The sequence below is a fragment of the Lactuca sativa genome, chromosome 2 (assembly GCF_002870075.4).
Source record: "Lactuca sativa cultivar Salinas chromosome 2, Lsat_Salinas_v11, whole genome shotgun sequence".
Taxonomy (NCBI): Eukaryota; Viridiplantae; Streptophyta; class Magnoliopsida; order Asterales; family Asteraceae; genus Lactuca; species Lactuca sativa.
The window spans coordinates 208219001-208241307 of record NC_056624.2 but is presented as its reverse complement, the minus strand read 5'-3'; the positions used below and the strand labels follow the sequence as shown (position 1 = coordinate 208241307).

General features: G+C 33.9%; 3 long non-coding RNA genes across 4 annotated transcripts; 1 reads left to right on the top strand and 2 right to left on the bottom strand.

Annotated features, from left to right (window-relative positions):
- Window positions 1-8262: 8262 nt before the first annotated feature.
- LOC111882553 (uncharacterized) lies at window positions 8263-11628 on the top strand. The gene is made up of 3 exons (XR_002847179.3): window positions 8263-8780; window positions 10070-11058; window positions 11172-11628. It is a non-coding gene; the product is annotated as an uncharacterized LOC111882553 (long non-coding RNA).
- A 7-nt stretch (window positions 11629-11635) lies between these two features.
- Window positions 11636-15039, bottom strand: LOC128132238 (uncharacterized). The gene is made up of 2 exons (XR_008230417.1): window positions 14200-15039; window positions 11636-14106 (listed from the first exon to the last, which is right to left on the bottom strand). It is a non-coding gene; the product is annotated as an uncharacterized LOC128132238 (long non-coding RNA).
- A 332-nt stretch (window positions 15040-15371) lies between these two features.
- On the bottom strand, window positions 15372-19314 carry LOC122196784 (uncharacterized). Of its 2 annotated transcripts, none has more exons than XR_006188851.1 (3): window positions 19022-19314; window positions 17466-17682; window positions 15372-15652 (listed from the first exon to the last, which is right to left on the bottom strand). It is a non-coding gene; the product is annotated as an uncharacterized LOC122196784 (long non-coding RNA). The 2 variants fall into 2 exon arrangements; XR_006188850.1 differs by having other exon boundaries at window positions 17533-17682; window positions 19022-19299.
- Between the last annotated feature and the right edge of the window lie 2993 nt (window positions 19315-22307).

Sequence of the window (22307 nt, the reverse complement as noted above, 5' to 3'; positions counted from 1 at the left end):
ATACTATACAGGTTTTAAAAGTTGTATAAGTGTATATATATATATATATATATATATATATATATATATATATATATATATATTTGTTACCTACAAAAGTGTTGGGTATAACATGGGTAGATAGTTGATCTGTGATGAAATAAAATGATGAGAGACCTCGATGTTGTTGTTGATCTAGTCATCTAGCGGAGTATGGATGACGATCACAGACTCTTTCTAGACTGTCCAGTGGAACGTTGGCAGGTTCATAACCTGTAGGTGTTGTGAACGATGTGTTCACCGGTGTACTCTATCCCCCTCATGGTTGCATTTAGGACATCTATTGTTGAGGAAACCCCTTTGCAGTAATGTCCATCCCAATGAAAAATCCTAGACTAGGTCCTTTGTGATAGTTGTTGTTTTAGGGACGTAAGGTGAGGATAACGGGAATGGGTAATTGGGTTATTGTTGGTTGGTGAAATTAAATATAATTATTTATCGTGGGTTGAAAACCCTATATGCTCACCAAACTCTCAAGCCTAACCCACTCAGTTTTATTTATATTATAGGTAGTGGCGCGAGAGTATAAGTTGGATTAATCATCAAGATATTTTGTTTATAGGCCAGTAGTTGTATATAACTATTCTAAGGCTTATAATTTGCCGTTTATGTTTTTGGTCTGTATCGGAACATGACATCCCAAGTTTTGTTATATATGAAAATACATTTCTTTAAGAAATGCTTTGATAAATTTATCTTATCATATTTTGTTTTGTGAACAAATTCCGCAACCCTTTTAATTAAAGGATTACTCTGAAATTATTTTAAAAGCATAAATTAAATCGGTCTTTTATGGCCGTGAATTTGGGGATATCACAAGTGGGTCAGAGATTACCCTAGGGCAATCCTAGGATGCGATTAGTGACATGAGTTATTCAATTGAGAATAGTATACATAGATAGGAAGTGACTTTGGTAAACCAAGGCAAACCAGGGGGAAAGTACAAATAGATGTGGAAGGTAGTATGGGCCCGTACTACAAAAAACAGAGGATCCGTACTTAACTCTTGGAAAGCTGAGGGGAACCAAGAGTGGTAGAATGTGAGACCTCTCGATGTTATGTATGACCCTGATGATTGTGTGTTTTGTTTCAGAATGGTGGTGACACGTTATGGAGTAGGAGGCTCAGGATATGGGTCTGGTTCGGGTACGAGTTCCGAGCCGATTAATGAGGGATTGCGCGAGTTCATTGCATCTGAGATTACGAGAGGCATCCTTGAGTTGACCCTGGTGATTTTCGGGTCAATTAAGTAAGGTATCATTGAGCTGATAGAGGATCGCCTTAGGGCATTCAGGAGTGACATGGCATCTGGCCAGTCAGGGACTCGTACGCTCTCTTTCAAGGATTTCAGAGGATGCGGAGCACCAAACTTCTGCGAGGTGAAAGACCCCATTATGGCTCGGCGATGGATCGCAGACATTGAGTCTGCACAGGTGACAAGCTTCTGCCCTAAAAGGTCGAAGGTCAGATTCGTTGTTTGGTGTTTGAGAGAGCGAGCTAGAGACTGGTGGGAGGCAGTCGGTGATACTTTGGGAGCCCCAACCATTGAGTCCATGACCTGGTCGGATTTTGTGTCTAGGTTTCGAGCGGAGTTTACGCTAGTTATGGAGGTGCAGCAACTGGCCAGGGAGTTCTTGAATATGAGACAGACTACTGAGACGGTGACAGAGATTACCACCAAGTTCAGGGAGATGGCCTTGTTGGTTCCCTAGTAAGCGGGTGATGAGGAGATGAAGAAAACCCGGTACCATGATATGTTGAGAGCTGACATTTAGAAATATGTCAGCTATTCAGCGTGCCCGACTTTGGATGATATGATAGCCAAGGCACAAGAGAGGGAGATTGATATAGAGCACATTAGGAAGAGGAAGACGAAGATTGGGCAGACGACAGGGGTTTCAATGAAGAAACCCAAGGGATTTGACTCGAGGTCGAAGGGCCAACAAAACCAGAGCCGCTATGGGAAATGTGGCAAGTTGGGACACTTTAGCAAGGATTGTACCGCCCCTACTCCCACCATTCATACATCAGACATGCTTTGTTTTCACTACAATTAGCGAGGCCATAAAAATACCTACTGCCCGAGATTGGTATCAGGAGCGCCAGTGGCGGCACCAGCTCTAGCGACCTTGCGGATCACCGATAGCCGCCAACGCAAGACAGATGCTCATGTGGTGAGGAGTCAAGCCTTCTAGCTGACCGTCGAGGAGGCGCATGTCGAACCAGATGTGGTGACTGGTATGTTTCTTCTTCGTAGCTTTTGTTTTATGTCTGTTTTGATATTTATATTCTATGTATCTTGTTTTAGGATCGTTGCATGTGAACGGTATCCCAGTGCTGGTATTATTTGACTCGGCGCCTACCCGGTCCTTTATATCGCTCGTGCTTAGCAAACAATTTGTTGCATCTCCAGGGGAACTGGACTGTCCGCTTGATGTAGAGATTGCAGATGAAAGGACCATTCGGGTCGCGGGGGTTCGCCGGGGATGTATATTGTAGTTGTTCGATGAGCAGTATTCCATGGATTTAGTCCCTATTCCCCTGCGAGGGAATAAGTTTATCATGGGTATGGACTGGTTGATCCCTAATGGGGTAGTGATCGACTGCGAGCAACAACTAGTGCGAGTTCAGACCCCAAGTGGGGGAGGATTGGTGATTCAGGGTGAGAGGCCGCAGTATGGACCGACTTTGTGTTCAGCAGCGAGAGTGAGACGCTACCTTCAGCAGGGTTGTGCAGGTTGTGTCGCCTATGTCATGGATACCTGGGAGAAGGGTAAGGCGACCGCACACGATGTACCGATTGTACGGGAGTACCCGAACATGTTCTCGGAGGATTTACCTAGGGTACCTCCGGAGAGGCAGGTAGAGTTCAGTATTGACCTAGTTGCTGGTGCGGCTCCGATAGCCAAGGCACCGTATTAGTTGGCTCCTCCCAAGATGCAGGAGTTGTTTACATAGTTGCAGGAGCTGTTAGACAAGGGATTTATTATGCTGAGCAGTTCACCATGGGGAGCCCTGATCCTGTTTGTAAAGCAGAAGGACGGGTCACGTTGGATGTATATAGATTACCGGGAGTTGAATAAGGTAACGGTGAAGATCCGTTATCCCCTCTTGAGGATTGATGAGTTATTTGACCAACTTCAAGGTGCATCTCGGATCTCCAAGATTGATCTGCGATCATGCTACCAATGGATGCGAGTAAGGGACAACGATGTGTAGAAGACAACCTTTAGGAATCACTATGGTCACTATGAGTTCGTGTTGATGCTGTTTGGGCACACTAATGCTCCTATCGCGTTCATGGATCTCATGAACCCTGTGTGCAGACTGATGTTGGATTTGTGATAGTTTTTATCGATGACATCTTGGTGTATTCCAAGACTCAGGAGAAACACATTTAGATAATATCATTTTAATGGATGAGACTTTTCATGTTAATGGATGAGTTTAATGTCATTTTTATGTCACATTTATGAGTTTAATGTCATTTTAATGGATGAGACTTTTCATGTTCCATATTTTGAGGACAAGTTATGGAAGTCATTTAAAGACATTTAGATCAATTTTAACAAATAAAATCCCATATAATCTAGGATTGATCTAACCAAACTCATAAAACAAGATAATATTAAATCAACAATTTACAAGTAATTTTGTTTATCATAAAAACCAACAATTATCTTAAAATTTTGACAATTATCTATTGATTAGATGAGTATAATCACTACCATATCAGAAAAAACAGATTTTATGATGCAAAACAGTTTGTGGTAGTGATCCTAATCTAATCCAAGCCAAAAAAAACCCAAAAATTTGCCAACAGAATGCCCGACTCGCCGAGCCAGTTTATGGACTCGTCGAGTTCATGATGAACTCGTCGAGTTCATGAGTGGAATCGGTGACTCCATGAAAAAATGCAGATTTTCATTTTTCCAGCTTTGAACAATTAGCTATGCATCTATATAACAGAAAACTATCCATGGCTCTAATACTACTGTTGGGTTTTGTGTACTATAACACTCCTATGGTGCACATACAACCCTAATAGCTTTGGATCTAAGTTTTCTCTAGTTATACATGCAACAAAAATTTCCAAAGCATAAAGCCTACAACTAACATACAATTTTACATATGAATCATAAAAGTAAGTTAGAAGATTACCTCTTTGTTGTAGCTTGTAGGAATTGGTCTTTCAAGAGCCTAGCACCTCAAGTGTGATGCCTCAAATGGAATTATAACAAACCAAGAACAAGAGGAGGACTTGAGAGAGAAGTTTGGAGACACAAAATCGTTTATGGCTTCTAGGAACACATAGTGTACGATTTTGGTTTAGAGGAATACATATATAGTGTAGAATTCCAAGAGTCATAAGAAAACCCTAATTCTTAGACGTAGGCTTATGATCCATAATTCATATGGACTAATATTTCATCGACTTTCACATAAGCTTAGTCCATCATGGATCAATAGTCCAAACCATATGTACCACTGATTTACACAATCAGTCCCCATTAATTTACTTAGTATCTTTTGATCACTAAACTAATTTCAAATTAATTATTGATCAATATTAATTAAATAATATGATTAATCAATTAATATATTATAATTATAATATATTAATAAATCACGAATAACCTCTATCTCAAGTATCCATCCTATCAAATTTTCAAGAGTGTTACAACCCAAATGGACCATGCTGTATCGGGTCAAATACATACCAATTATAGTTATGAGCTTAAACACATAATCCAACACTTGTATGGATGGCATTCCCTCCACGTTGGCTCTTATTTGGAGAGGCGCCAACATCACCTCGAACTCCTGTGTTCTTTGTCCCAACGGATTATAGTCTAGCGATCATCTTCTAGCTTCCTATACATACATTCGCGAGGTCCTGAGCTGGATTTTCAAATGGAGCGACATCTCGTTCGAATCCTTCAACTCAGTATCATAAATTATGAATTTGCAACCACTTGGGGTCGTTGTCCAAAAAAGAGAAACTGTTTTGTTGTCATATCATACAGAACCTTATGGTGTGTCTGGAAGACGACGATTGACGAGATCTTCAACAAGAAACTCACATCTCCTACCAATACGACGGATTGCATTATAAGCACGGTGTTTAATTGAGTGTTTTATAAGGGTATTTTGGGCAACTGTATTTGGACCGATTGGATTAGTTGTCATTTTAAAAACTCGTAGTTGTTTTTTGTATGTTTCTTTCCCTACCTTTTTCTCCTAGACAAACACCTCTTTTTTAATAAAATATATGTTTCAAAAAATAAAAAATAAAATAATTGTATCGGAATTAATTTCATAAAGAAACGTAGTATTGATTCACAGATATTGTATTTAATTATGTATTACTTTCGTTGCACAAAAACTATAACCACGTTCGTGATTTTATTAGAGTTGTTTTTAATTGATTAAAAAGGTAAAATTAGTTAATTAGTATCTTTGTTACAAACTTTTCATTATTCTTACTAAAATGTAAAAGAAAACATTGAAATATATATATAAATATGGGTTATCCTATAAAATAAGCATCGTACATTGCTAATTAAAAATTGTTCATTATAACACACAATATTATATTTTCTGGAGCTTGTATCATTATCCAAACCCCAAGAACCCAACTCACCCACGATGTGACCCGAGTGAAAGCGATCCAAAGTGGAAAGTAGGTCCCGCCCGGCGGTCCGGCCGGATAATTAATTCAAATTCAAATAAACCAAATGGGCCCCAGGAATATACGTTCTTATCCCCAACCCCACCCAACCGGCCACCCCTCTTATATATTTACCAAAGAGTGGTAAAATAATTTTAAGTTGTTGGTGGTATAGCTGTAAAAGAATGTGTTTAGTTAATTAAGACGATAAAGTGATAGAATAAGGACAACACTTATAAGAAAAATGAAGTGGGTTATTAGTTTCCTATGAATCGGTAATTACCATTGATCACAAAATAAATACATGAAATCACCTCTAGTTTTAGAAGAAAACAGCCATGTGCGAATTGCGATTACATATGGGTGCAACAAGTAAGGATCATGAAATCACCTATAGTTATAGAAGAAGGTGGCATTTCTATTAGGTCGGACGAAGTGGTGAGCGGGGAAGCCACGGGAAACGATCCCGCACCAAGAAACACCGCACCGGGGGTTCGGGAAAGGAAAGGCGGGAAGAAGGTGGGGGAAGGGAGTCCCGCATTCTCTCTCTTCTTGTGATTGGTTGATTTTTTTTTTGAGTTGCAGGTTGTAAGGAGAGGTAGAGGAAGAAGATGAAAGCTTCTGAAAATGACATATGTGGCCCCTATATTTTGGTTTTATGGCAGAATACACCCAACTTTAAAATCTTTTCACAAAAATAATTTTCAAAAATTACAAAATAGACCCTACACTTTTAATTTTCTACTAATTTAAATATTAGGTTTAATGTAATTTTTTTTTTAATTAATTAAATGCTTTTTATTTTTAATTAAATTTTATGTTTACTATTAATTTAAAAATTATAAATCATAAAAAAAATATTAAAAAAAAGTGAGGGAAGGGCTTCTCACCCATTCATTGGCTTTTAGGTGAGGGAAAGGAGAGTGAGGGAAAAAGGGGTATGACCCACCAAAAATGAAGGAAGCTTCCCTCTCACTCATTCCAATCTTATACGGGAATTCTCACATACAATTGAACTTGGAAATGTGTTGGTGTAACAAATCAAAGGGTGTAAATAAATACATGAAATCACCTCTAGTTATAGAAAAAAACAACCATGTGCGGATTTCGATTACATTTGGGTGAAACAAATAAGGATCATGAAATCACCTCTAGTTATAGAAGAAGGTGGAATAAATCAAAGGGTGTAAAAAAGACTTGTGTAACAACATTGATAGCATTGGAAACAAAGACTTAGTGTAACAACATTGATAGCATCGGTGAGAAATAGGTTAATATTGGAATATTTTGTTTTTTTATCTTTCGGGGTATTGGAAGAGACGATGAACTAAAAACCTTTGTATAGAAAATGAGATTAATTTCTTAGGGATTCAAGTCGGAGTTTAAGTGGTATTATTTTGGTTTGGGACCTCACATTGTTTGTTAAACTTAATATTAAAACTTTTTTCTTAGAAGATATATATATATATATATATATATATATATATATATATATATATATATATATATATATATATATATATATATATATATATATACTTTAAAAAACATTTACAAGATTTTGCTGAATTTTAAGATGTACTAGCTTTTAAGCACCATATACAATAATGTTATGCATCGGAGAATAATAAATATTATCCGGTCAAAGACAAATTTTGAATAGGTCTTCTAAGCTTATCTTCAAATTGAATGTGTTAAATATGAAAAAGTCAAATAAGATGACGATGATAAGATTTTGAATGGGTCAAAGTTTGGCCAAATGTTCCTCATATCCAATTGAATCGGTAAATATTAAATCTTATCCGGTCAACATTTATGAAAAAGTCAAATAAGATGATGATGATAAGATTTTGAATGGGTCAAAGTTTGACCAAGTGTTCCTCCTATCCAATTGAATCAGTAAATACTAAATCTTATCGGTCAACATTTATAAAAAAGTCAAATAAGATGATGATGATAAGATTTTGAATGGGTCAAACTTTGACCAAGTGTTCCTCATATCCAATTGATCGCTAAATACTGAATCTGTCAATAATAATGAAAAAGTCAAATAAGATGATGATAAGATTTTGAATGGGTCAAAGTTTGACCAAGTGTTCTTCATATCCATTTGAATCGGTCTAATACGATGTACACGTTATAAAACATTTCATATAAATTGGAAGAGGCGCATTGATCTAGCATTCGTCTATCATGAATGCCTTGCCATTGACCGCAAAACCTTGGTCCTCTCTCATGCTAGCTACCACCTCCTTTGTTTTTCTTTCTATTAAAATCGAATAAGCCCAAAAATGTCTTACGTTTAATCCTAGACCAGGTATAAGAAATCTCTATCTGTTCGTCATTTTGTTTAACAATTTTTTTATGTCATTTTGTTGATCCGCACCCGTCGCTTTGCGCGGGTAAACGACTAGTGTGTGTGTGTGTGTGTATATATATATATATATATATATATATATATATATATATATATATATATATATATATATATATATATATATATATATATATATATATATATATATATATATATATATATATATATATAAAAACCTTATTTATCTCCTGCCTTCTAAATCAATTTCACCCGGTTAATTTGACGCCATATCATCTACCGCCAAAGAGACGCCACAGATATTTACAATAACGATTCACCTTCCGTCGTGTCGTATCTCCGTTACCTCCGAATTCTGGAATCAATCGCTTTTTCCTCTTCTCGGTGTATCATGTGACTTATCCGTTCACCGCTGGAACAATTCCGACCATATCCTCCACATAAAAAAAAAACCCTAATTGTCGATTCCGGATTTCTATGCAATAAAAACTCCGATTAAATTCTCCATGGGGACTACCATTTTTTTAAAGACGCCATGTTCTTCCCCAACGCCTCGTTTTGGGCTCCCCTGTATCCGCTAAGAAAGACATATAACCTCTACATTAATCTACCAATTCACTATTTGGAACCGCAATTCTTCATCTTGATGTTGATCGGTTGGAGTCAAATTACCAGCCGTCTTTAGAGCCCTACTATTCTGTCATCAACAATTGACGTTCGTCCATTAAGATGAAGGTGGGTTTGAGTATGACAATTTTAGGTTTTCTTGTTTTGTATGTTTTTTTAGTTACGGATAACTTTTTCCATCTTATCAGGTTTTCTTTGTTTTTAATTATGTTTCCCTCTCATGAAGCTTGGAGCCAGTTGCCCCCTACTATCACCTTGTGTGGGGATCGAATGGAATCCATAATAACCAAAATTATAAAAGGGTTGTATACAATTGATGGGGATTGTTATGTTCTTGTTGTCTTCTCATTTTGAAGACACAAAAAAATGAATCGAGTTCATGGGGTCGATCCTCAAACAATTTAAAATACCAAAGTCAAAATTCCTTGGTGACTTGGGATTAACTCATGAGTATACATCCAAAAAATATGATTCTTTATCCATTTTAGTTCGATTGTGTTGCTTAGTTGAGTTGTAGGATTTATATATCAATTTATATATGATTTAATTTTGATTTATGGAATTAAGTCAATGGTATAAAATCCTTTTAGCCATCAAAGTAATTAATTAGCTTGATTATAACATCATATATTAAAATTTACAATCTTTAGCTTTACAGATTTACTTTTGTTTATATAAAACCTCAAAAGTTTGTTCAAAATCATATTTAATTTTCATATGTTAATGATACTTGTAATCATTCAAAATCTACCTTACGTGTCTGCAAAATGTTAATTTTCTATGGTCCGAATCATAATGGTTATGGATCAAGGGTTCTTGAACTTTTTTAATAAGTGTTTGTCTTTAAAGTAACATGAACTTTTTACTTGGGCGATGGAGTTCTAATTTTTGATAGAGGATTCTTAGCTACACTTAGAGGACTAATAGGATATCCCTTCGTACATAGAGAAACTATCTACAACTATCATTTTTAAAAGTAAAAAACTTTAAGTAAAGATTCTATTTGATTACTATGTATCTCTTGTTTTCATAGTGGGTTTCTTCTTGAAATGTATATCTTATATACACAATACACATTATTTAAAGATTAATACTTTGATGTTTCTTGTGTTTAATTTTATGTTTAACATTGTGGATTCTAGGACTCGTAATGCACTTTTTTCTTTTAGAAACTTGTTTTTTATAATCTATTAAAAATAAGTTATTAGTTCTAAAGATCGAACAAGTCATATTAATGGGTTCAATTCAAATGTTCACTTTTTTACCTTGGGTTCTTACTTGTATAGCTAATTCTTTTTAAATTAGTTGAGTTTATATGAACTTGATGTACAGAAAATTAGAATGAATATTTGAATTCATCAGTTTTCTCTAAAATAGATATTTCCACTTGTGTACAGATTTGGCATTGTTCGAAGACCAATCGGAGCATAGGTATATGAAAATGAATACAAGAAATAACAATGTATTTTCATTGTATATTCCCATATTGTCTTATTGTAGTGCATGCGATGCTTTGAGAGTTGTGTTTCTGATACACTACCTACAAGTGGGTGTTGTTTTGTATTAATTTCAAAGTGTTAAATACAAAAAATAAGAATGTATTTCCATTTAACTGTCATTTATATCATCTTACTTTCATTTTCCTCTATTAAAGTATTGTACTTTGAAAAATTCTATTCAATTATAACATTATACTTTCATTCGTTCTTAGAGCAACCTCATAAAATACTCATATTATCCTTCACGGGCCGTGCTTAGCACGGGCCATAAAATTTTTCTAATATATATATCTGGTACTGTTTAGAAGAAGAAAACCTCCACGTAACCCATTCTCCAAACGACGCAATTTAAGTCGACTCAAAATCAATCGTTCTCATCATCGCATCCATTTGAACGCTCTTCCTTTTGCAATTCGATATATCCTTCCATTCTCCATCGTTTCAGCTACACATATCGTTTCCTCAAAGACCTGGAAATCGAATCAAAGATGACCCTAATTATGCGATTAACGATAAATTCATCATTTTGTTCACCGGATTTGCAAATCGGAATCAAAGAAATTTCGCAGGGTTCCCATGACGACACGTAACCTATCTTTTAAACGACGCCATGGACATCCAAAGTTGTTTCCCACTGCCTCAATCGTGTTGTATCGATTTATCAGGGATGATTTTTACTTTGAGCGCAAGCGTTGAGATGGGTTTCGAACCGGTAGAACGCAAAGAAGAGACGCGCCTTTTTATTTGAAACCGTGGTTTGGTTTCAGATTCTTTCCATTCTCCCCTATAAAAGCAGACACATCTCAACCTTGGGTATATTGGTTCCATATGCTCTTGTTTGTCACCAACGTTGTATTCTCTCTTGGTGGCATGTTCTATCACTCCTGGTATACCATGGTCTCCCTAATCGCAACTCTCAATTTCTTTTCTATTTAGTTTTCCTTTTTTTTATTATTTTTTCCTTATCAAAGACCTTACGCCTACTTTTTCTTATTTTCAGTTTGCAGATTGAAGTTTTTGTTTGCCAATGATTCGTAAGTACGTATCAAGATTAGTTCCCCCTGTATTCAATTTCTCCAAGAATTTAGAACTTGAACTTCTTGGCCTCCGGTAACTGTCAGGGGATTTCTCATCCTATTCGTGGCTCTGCAAAAGGGTTTGTTGATAAATTCAACTTGAATGGATTACTTCTTTTTAATTATCTACTTTTTCATCCAGTAGATGAAGGCCGAATCATGATGACAGGCCCCATAAAACATTCAAGAATCAAAGGAATAGATTTTATTCGTCTTCTTTGAAGTTTGACAATCATTTCTCTGATTTCTCTCATAACTAAACAACTATGCAACTTGGGTATATTTGATCACTAACATCAAGAATTTCTTTCAGAAACATGTATTTTAGGATTTAGGGTTCTTATTCAGATTTTTGATGTGTGTAAATCTTTCTAATTTGAAAAAGAAACGCCATGAATGCATATGAATTGATACAACATCTGAATTATGTATCTAATCAATCTTTTTTTTTTTTGACCTGATGGTATATGAAATTATGTAGTTCAAAAGATCTATATGGAACGACTGGAATCATAGTAGTAGTATACAAAGTGATCTAGGAAAGTTAGAGGCCCGTGCTCAGCACGACCCACCCTGGAAATCTAGTAGCTCCTTCACATAGAGGATAAGTTAGGTATTTGAAAGTACAATGCCATATTTGAGTGGATTTTTCATTATACAAAGCCTTAATAAGTAAAATTTGATAGTATAATCGTTGATAACAAGAAATAAGAGTATGATGCTATAAAACACAAATAACCCATCAAATAGGTTTAGCCCTTTCCGTGTGTTTCCTCATTAATCATTAAAATTTAGATACCTCTAATGAAGGCATGGTCGAACAACAACCTTGTTTGGGAACTATGATATGAAGGGAACCATGTGAGCATGACAATTGGCATAAATATCATTAATCTACACACTACTTCACCCATGATGGAAAAAAAATTATCAAAGCATAACTCTATAGCATGCAGTTATTACAAATGTCAAAAGAAGAAATTTACCTACATTTTTTAGCAAGAGGCATAAATCAGACAGTCAAAGGGCTTAACTTGGTTCATCTTTTTAACTGCTTGAAATACATTTTATGATTAGCAACAAATTAAATGGAAATTTTATAGCAATAGTTAAAAGACCAAATTTACAAACCATGAAACTATGAGAATATTAAAGATCATACACAAGTATTTATTGAATAGCCACTCATTTCAATTCATCAAATCTCGATGTGTATAATTATGTATAATATTGCAATATGAGGAAATGAAAGTAGGACACTATAATAAACAAATTAATGGAAGTAAATTGATATATATATAGTGCTTTTAGCCGTTCATTTCAAAAAATTTAAGTGTGCTTTATAATATATCAAGACTAATGTTGTCTCACCGGCACTCACTGAAATTTGGCAACATATGACAAGATGTTAGCTGAAAAAAGAAGATAACGGCTTATTTTTTATTTTTTATTTTTTTTGAGAATATTTCGATTTTAAGATCAAGAAACTAATCTAATCAAAGTCTAACCTCCATTAACTCAAATCTCATTGATAATATACATAAGAGGCGTTGATTACGGACCATCATTACCTTTGCTTGGTACCCAAATAAAAGAATCGGAACAAATTCGTCAAAGAGTGTCTCTACAAACACCAAAAAAAACTTTAGCAATCTTGACGGAATCCCTTTTCTTAATATATATTTCTTTGGTTGGTAATTTACTTTACACATATAAAAAATCAAAGACAATTTGACCATCTTGGAAACAACCTTTTTTACATCTCAGGTCAAGTTGTATATTCTTGGGACTTTGGGTCTTCAAGTAGCCACAAACTATTATACAATAGATGGTGATATAACCGGTATGTGGAAACCATATCTGGTTCGGTTCTTTATTTCTAGAATGTTTTCCTTCAATGCTAATATGCTCTATTAAGCTAATATAGCCAAATCTCATTAATCTCAAAAAAGTAAGTGGATGACTATTAATAGGCCTCTTAACATGTGCATGTTTTAGGCACTAATAGCTACTACATGATCATTAAGAACTTTCCAACTATTAAAACTAACATATGGTAAAGATTCCATAATTGAACTGATGGAGTTGTTTCTTTGAAAAACGGATTAAAATGGTGATACGTTCTATTATATGGTGGAATAACAAGAAATTTGATAAAAATTTCTTCAAACAATATGAAAACAGTTGATCATTAAGTTATTATAAATCAAAAACTATTGAACTGAAGTCGATTAAATTAGTGAAGTAATTGAGAAATACTTCATGGGTCTATTGTGAACAATCTTTTTTAATCCTCATAAAATCGATTATTATAATAATAATGAAATTTTAATGCTTCAAATTCACCGGTTTTAACTAAATCCATTTGTTTCTTTCTAGTTGAGAATCTTGGGTTCAAACCCCTTCAATATGATCCACTATAATTCTAGGAGTTAAATCCTTATTTTTTTAAGGATCCCAATGTCCGTTCATTACATTATTACCTTTATTACTCTTTATGAAGTAAGGTTTATCAAACAGTATGAAATCTTAAAACCATTACAAGTTGACAACACATCCATGAAAGTTCTTTGTGACAAAAATTCACTCCTTCCTTTTCTTAAAAGAAAACAATAAAAAAATAACCAGGAACACATATTTATTGGAGATTAACATACACCTATTGATTGTTTTATTGTATAATAATAATAGATTAATACGTACTTCTGGGTGGTTTTGCGGAAGCAGAAGAGGAAAAAGGACCAGAAAGCTAGACGTTTATCAAAAGCTTTATATTCAATGGGAGCAAACGTTTATCAATATGTGAAATAACAAAGCAGGAATCTCCCGTTTCTTCTCTTTCCAGTTCCCTTGGCCTATCTGTAATAATAAGAAAACCATTATGTGTACTAAGAATCAAGAGACCAAATGAACAAGAACAATTACATGACCACAGGGCTCAATACGCCATACCGGAGCCGTTTGATCGTCTGAACCTAAGGCAAGCTTTGTTCTGATGCAATTCCAAGCTATTGAATGCAATTCCAAGACTTTTAATGAACAGAACAACCATGGGCACAGGGCGACTATTAATTAACAGAAAAACTAATAATTAGGTTTTAGCGAGGAGGAGAGAAGAATGAGATTTGACCTTCTTCTTGTGGCCCTGATATTCCCTAACCCCGATTGATCTGATATCTTCTTCATCATTGATTAGCATGCTTGATTTCGATTTAATCTTCATAACTGATTTGGGTTCAGACGTTATAGAGTTTTTCTGGTGAGGCGGGTTTTTGCCAATGACGAAGAACATGTTTAAGGGTTTTTGTAATCTGGAATACCCGGTGCTCTATCTTCGCCTCGAGAAAGAGAGGAAAATGAAGAAAAGGAGAAACCGAGAGCGCAATCCCGATGAAAGAAAGATGAAGAAGCAAATCCTATCCCCGCCAAATCAGTTTGAGATACTTTTGGGTGATGTGATCGCCGATCGGAGTTGTGCTGGGGAGAAATGCGGGGTTGCAGTTAGAAAAGATAGAGCCTGTCGGTGGATTGTAGGGGATGTTTGTGTTTCTTGGAAAATGGGAACTAAACGATTTGTGGGATTGTAAAGGAGATCCGTCGGATACATAGGAGTCCGGCATGAAGGCAAATGGATCCGCTTGGAAGCAACATGGTGTCCTTCTAACGTTAAACGTGGATATGATACGACACAGTGGATCGGGAGGCGTTTTGAATCAATGTTGATGTCCACGGTGTCGATCAGAATATAGGCGATGTGGCGTTCAATAAAGCGCGTAAATTTGACGTAGGAGGAAGGAGAAAAATAGGGTTTATATATATATATATATATATATATATATATATATATATATATATATATATATATATATATATATATATATATATATATATATATATATATATATATATATATATATATATATATATATATATACTAGAAAATTTTGAGGCACCAAGCACGATCCACGAAAAATAATTTGGGTTTTCTTTCACCGTTATATAATGTATATTATAAGTTTAGTGATATTACATATAAAAAGTAATGTATAATGCTATAGTAATATAAAAAATGATGTTATTCCTTGCAATTTACTATTCTTAGTATATTGGTGAAAAATATTAGATGATCAATTCAGTTTTTTTTTCATTCATCAATTGAATTTATAATTAAACATTTTTGCAGGCATATCAATATTACACTGATTCATAGTAGGGTTCTCTTGATAAAATTGTCACATTTTATAATGTGCAATGTTATGCGGTAAGAATATGACAACAATGACCAATTAATGGACATAATAACCTCATAGTGGGGTTCTCTTGATCAAATTGTCCGGCACCACTGCAGTTGCTTATATGATGCATCAATCATTGTATCTATTTTGCAGCTGGCATCACGGGTATCCTACATCAAAAAGCCAAAAGTAAATGAAAACCCACATCCAAGGTGTAAACTAAATCTGACAAACATACAAAGGTATAACATTGTGGAAATATATGAACTACTCACACTTTTAACTTGTTGTATAGTATAAATTAGGAAATTCATCAACAAGGATGATATTGAGCAACATAACATTGCACATGAGGTATAATTTTGAGTAGCATATCATAGCTCGGTAAGTCGGAAACAATAACTTAACAGTAAATTATATATGCAAGGAATATAAGAATAAGTCATACATTGCCCCACACACATACACATCAGCATGCACAATGTGCATGTATTTATGTATGTGTGTTTGTTTCACCCCATCTTGATAGTTTCACCATAAAAAATATCTATGCGTAAGTACATTGCTATTTTAGAATATAATTTTGTCTTATACTTTAAAGTTTTAATAGTATCACACACATACCACTCACGCACACACATATACAACATCACACACAATGACCCAATGTGTATGTAGTTGTGTTTGTGTTTCACCCCATTTATGATAGTTTTGACATGAAAGAATATCATTTTCTATGATAATTTAACTTTCTTGTTTATATTTAAAAGAAATTACAAAAACTTGGTTTTTTATTTTTATTTATGCTAAATTACAATATATATATATATATATATATATATATATATATATATATATATACACACACACAAAGTTTATATATAAACAAAAGTAAAACTTGAATTTTTACCTATATGAATCGACATTCATTAAAGCACATGTATCTCGTATAGTTCAATGATGCAACAATAAAAGTTTTATGGCTATACCATGGTTCATTTAGCCTTTCTACTACCATTACATGGTCTCATTTTGGTATTCGTAAGTTTTATATTCTAATGATGGCAAGAGATGAAACCAACCATGGGTCAACTTGTCTAAAATTTATGAATCACAATATGGAAGAAATTGATATCGTAAACGAACCTTTTAGTTGAAAGTCGGGCTCATTGAATGACTGAAACATATAATGGACATTCAATACCAAAATAGAAATTAAAGAATCGAGATAACTATCCACCTTTAAAGGTTAACTAACTGACTCTATCGAAAATAAACATTTATAATATTAATCAGGCAGTGCATGTAACTTTCATATAAAGTTCCTTAAAATAAAAGAAAAATAAGAGAAATTCGGTCAGAAGACAAATCTTGTCCAGAATCCCATAGGCAAGTCTAGGAAAAAAAAGGACCTACACTATAACATACATCATCACCAGGTGCATAATAGATTACTGTAAATAGTCAGATTAATAGCAAACTAAAAGTCTGATGTCAATTTAAAATTTACAATTAAGCATTTTGTGGTATTTGAGAGTGATGGTATTACTGGAAAAGCATAGAATTAGTTGTACCTCTAATAAAAATGAGGCTTTATCTCTTTTTTCTTATTAAATGAATACTTATATTGTCTATTCATAAGAAGGTCAAACATTATTAACTTAAGTGGTAATAATCACAAGTAACAACATCTGATATACCAGAAGGCAACTGCTAAAATCACAAATCACTTGAAGGGATTGAAATTGACCATTTCTTAGTTAGCAAAGACAACCCATGGATAAAGATGAGGTTTTTTTTGTGTAATTGGTTCAAGAATTATTATGGGATAAATTAGAGTTTTGATTTGACAACTCCCACACCGGTTTCTTATTTTTGATCACTAAATCTCCTTCATGTTATGATACCCACTGCTCAAATTTACAAATGTTATTAATTTAAATTTGACATAAAACTTTTCCTTTTGGTAATTATTTTAACTACCTTGTTTATTATTTCTATGCAGCTTGACTGTATAATAAGCACCTGTTTTTTTTGTACCACTGCTTACCTGCCTCCCAACATAAGCCTGCCCAAAACCAATCTTCCCAACTTATACACAGGAGAATACCAACTTGTACCAGCATATAAGCATCACCACCGATAATCAAAAACTTGATGGTTTACACCCAAAGGCCATATTTATATCTGTCACGCTGCACTGTACATAAAAAATAACAATAAAACCTTAAAAAAGCAAAAAAAAAAGTTAATGAAAGAATAAAAAAAGTACTAAAAAGAATGTAACCAACAAACTTTTCATCCAAATGGTTCTTTTGTACCATCATTTATAGTATAAGCAACTTTAATGTCATTTACATCAGAGAATAAATGAAATGGATTCAGTATTCCCTGAAAGAACAATTTATAGTCTTAGTAAAAGATAAAATAACCAAAAATATCCATTGTTGAATGGCATTTGTAATATGTGGCACAACCGGAGGCGTTGTTCCAAGATAATCTCTCATCCTCTCTTTTCAATCACTGACCTAAATAAAGTAATCATAACAGCTAAGTCTGTAGGTCTTGTGACCCAACTCGTTTTCAGAAGATTATTTATTTCCATCAAACTATGCTGGAGTAGAAAAGATAATATATGACAGTTGTCATTGATGGTAAAAAGAAAAGATAACATAACCATTGGTCTTCATATGATAAAGGTATGTGTCAAGTTCTTATAACAATCATTATATCTATTGCTCCTAAAAATCAACAAAATTAAACCAATAAGTGGACACCGGATTAAAATTACTAACCATATACATAATAAGTCAAGAAATTGAGTTCTAAAACACTAAACAATCAAATTAAATGAACAATACGTCGAAATTAGAAACTAAACTTTAGCATTAGATGAATTATTGAAGGAAATCCAATTCTGGTTGATTTTTATAAGTTCTTCATCTAGCAACTGGAATAAGTTCTTTCTATTTGTTCATCAAAAAACGGATTGTGCAACCAGCCCTATCAGTAAATAGACATCATACGCAGATTACAACCACCAAATGATTCTAAAACATGCAGTAATGCAAAATCATTGATTACAATCAAATCAAGTTGGAATAAATTGCTATTTCATAAAAAAAAAAATAAAGATATGGATGTTTCTTACTGTATGAAGATGTTTCATAGCAAGTAACAGGTCCTTTTAAATGATTTGGCACCAAGTGGGAATCTTTCTAAGAATGATTCAGAACATCCCAGATTAAACATCATCAATTCAAATTGAAAATACATGAGAAAAGCCCAAAAACCATATACAAAAAACTCCCATGACCCCAAGAAAGACATACTCTAAATAAAACATAAATAAAATATTTTTTTTTAGAAACCCTAAAACTGAAAACCCCATTAAGTTTGTTACAGAGGTAAGACGATTTCTGAAGGAAAGACAAAAGAAGAGAGAAATAGAGAAAATGATAGATCAAAATTTGTGGGTTTTGTTGACCACTGTAAGCGAGTATAGGAAAATTAGAACCCAAAATTTCAAAAACACATACCTGAGAAACCAGAGTATCTCCCAAATGGAGTTGCCGGTCTAATTTGATGGGCACCAGTGAAAAAGGCTTTATATAGAAGGTGAGGCGTTGAAAGAGAAACGACGATACGAAGGATTGAATTGATATAGCGGTAAGTTGTGTCGTTCTGAGGTTGTGAGGATAGAAGCGCGTCGTTCGGTTGTGAGGATGGAAGGAATGTGTCTTATGAAGGGCTTCTTTTTGGGGAAATGGGAGAAGATGTACCTTTCTCTTGGAAACGACTTATCTAAAGCGATGATCGACACTATCTTGTACCGTTGCCATATACTATTCCTTTAGGCATGCACACGCGCTGTATGCGCTTTGAAAAAAATAAGGTTTCTTTATATAGTAATGATATATATATATATATATATATATATATATATATATATATAGAGAGAGAGAGAGAGTTAGGTTCAAATGTTTTTAGCAAGTATTGTGTGCCTAAATGCACCAATAAGAATTCAACAAATAATAAACAATTAAATAAATTATTTAAGGGTATTCTGGACATTTATACTTTTTAATTAAGGGATCATTCAATAGAAATCCTGCAATTAAGGAAATAAAATCAATATTTTTGACCTAGTCTCTCTTGCATCGTGTATTATATTCAAGGAATCAATATTTCTCTGGTCCGGTAATCCACATACCCTTGTCCTCGGTTAGGGTTCTTTCCCCTTCCATCTTCAATTCTCAGTCGTCCTTCAAGCTCTCTGATTCTAATTTCAAGTTCAGGTATCTGATTTTGGATTCTGATTTCCAGAAACAAAACAACAATCAACACAACAGAAATCGTATATATACACACTCAATCGTCAATCGTTAATTGATATTTTCAAAGCTCGAAGATAAGTTCTTTATTGTTTTATTTCTCTTTCTATTTTGATTTCTCAGGAATCGGTAAGTTGTGAAGAGAAATTCTGCATTGATTGCAAAACCTCCAAAACACTGTTGTGGAGAAGTGGTCGTGCTGGTCGAAAGGTCCGATTAATTGATTCAATCGTTGATTTCAGTTGTCCTTTATTCTTCAAATCACAATCTAATCAAGTTGCATAAACAATTTTGTTTTTGTTTTTGTTTTTGTTTTTGTTTTTGTTACACAGTCGCTATGTATTTGTACTCCGATGACGATGTTAGGATGGTGCTAGCCTGCATGATATGCTTAATCTGATCACAGGTAATTTCTTGAAACAACATTCTGTCATGGCCTCCATGTGTTCGATAAAATGCCTCAATGAAAAAATAGTTAAAAATCTTTAATGTTTTTACTTCACTTTGTTCCTTATTCTTTTCAGAACTATATAACTCAATTTAGATTGGGTTGGATGCCATTTTCATAACAATAGGTTGATGTTGGTTCCTTATTCTGTCAAAATTTGGAGTTAAATACATTGAGCATATCGAGAATAAACACATGGAACCCGAAGAATGTTAGTTCCTTATTCTGTCAAAATAGGTTGATGCTAGTTCCTTATTTTGTTTGTTGGGTATATTCTTGATAATACAAATTCTTAAAGAATATTCTTGCAGAATAGTTTATTTTGTAAGAATATTATTTGTTGTATTCTGATAAAATTGTAGTTAATTATTTGCATGTTTAATGTGCAGGTTTTACAAGTGTATCACTACAAATTACTTGGCAATGAATTTCTGGTAGAAATGGCTTCAAGAATGGCTTGAAGACCTGATGGGAAAGGGTTGAAGAATGAATTAAATAATGATCACACTCATTTTTTAAGAATGCTGTTATTTTTTAAGAATTATACTTGTTATTCTTTCAAAATGTTTGTTATTATTCAATGAATCACAATCATACAATGTAATTTTTTGATATATTATTAGTTCAAGAATCGATTTTGTGTAGTCTTTCAAAATGTATTTACTAGTTTATGGTTGACATTCTGTCATTCTGACAGAATAAAATCGAAAAATATATTTACTAGTTTATGGTTGACATTCTATCATTCTGACAGAATAAAATCATATTTTTAAATTTGAATTAATTTAAAATATTCAGATTTTTAAAAAATAAAGAAATCAATCATCCCTAAAAATCCGAAAATTTCCTTTTTTAATATAGGTTAATTGACTAAAATGCCCTTATGTTGAAATTTGTGTGATTATATGGTACATGTTATCATATTCTACTATCATAGACCCTCAGATCATGACCTTTGATTATATTCCATCCGATGGTCCAGATCTGTGAATTCTGGCACACAGTAGTTAGTAAAAACAAAATAACATAACTCTATATATATATATATATATATATATATATATATATATATATATATATATATATATATATATATGTATATATATATATATATATCATTATCATCATTATTATATATAAAAACGCTGTTTTTCTCGTTTCGTCAAAATCAAATTTACAACCTTCATTAAACGCCACGTCACATACATTCTAAACGCCGCCATTAACGTCGGTCTTCAAGCATTACTTTTGGCTGGAAGAAGGAATCGACTCCACCAATACACCTATTCTCTCCACCGCTTTGCATGTGGTGTCGATTCAACACGTGCTTCCTGCTGCTTCTCTAATACATCATGTTTGCAACAACTGCATCTAATATGCTTTCCTCATCTACAAAACCCATGGAACCTAGGAATCGACAAATTTTAATTCATCGGTCACTTGCATGTTCTTCCTCTCTTAATTTCTCTCCTATTTCAGTGAAGCCCTACCCTCCGACTCTGCCAATACCATCACCGCCCCCATATGGGGCATCGCTTCCAGAAAACAACGCATCCAATCTTAGCGACCTCTCATACGATTTTTGAACGCTCCTTTCTTTCTCCATCTTCTTCTTCCCTTTCATTTCTCTCTCCCCATTTTTACAGATTCATTTTCCGAGATCGTGTTTCCATAAGTGAAACCCTCTCCTCTTACATCGACATATTCATCTTCATACCACAAGTATGGGCTTTGTTAAAGATGTACAAAAAATCACACTTCAACATTTATGGTCCACCACAACATTTCGATTTCATCTTTTGTAAGTGCTCTTCCTTGTTGTAATTCCTCTTCCTGTTTCTCAATTTATCCCTTTGATTTGGTACTTCTGATAGAAAACATGATGATTTTCTTGGAAGGGCAAACGATTTCAAGGCTCAAGCAACCTTATCTTCACAAAATCCTTTTTGAAGGTATGTGTTTGATAATTTGTTACACATATTTTTAATGTAACCTGATAAGAATTCTTCTTCATTGTTTCTACTCATCTCCACCTTAATGTTA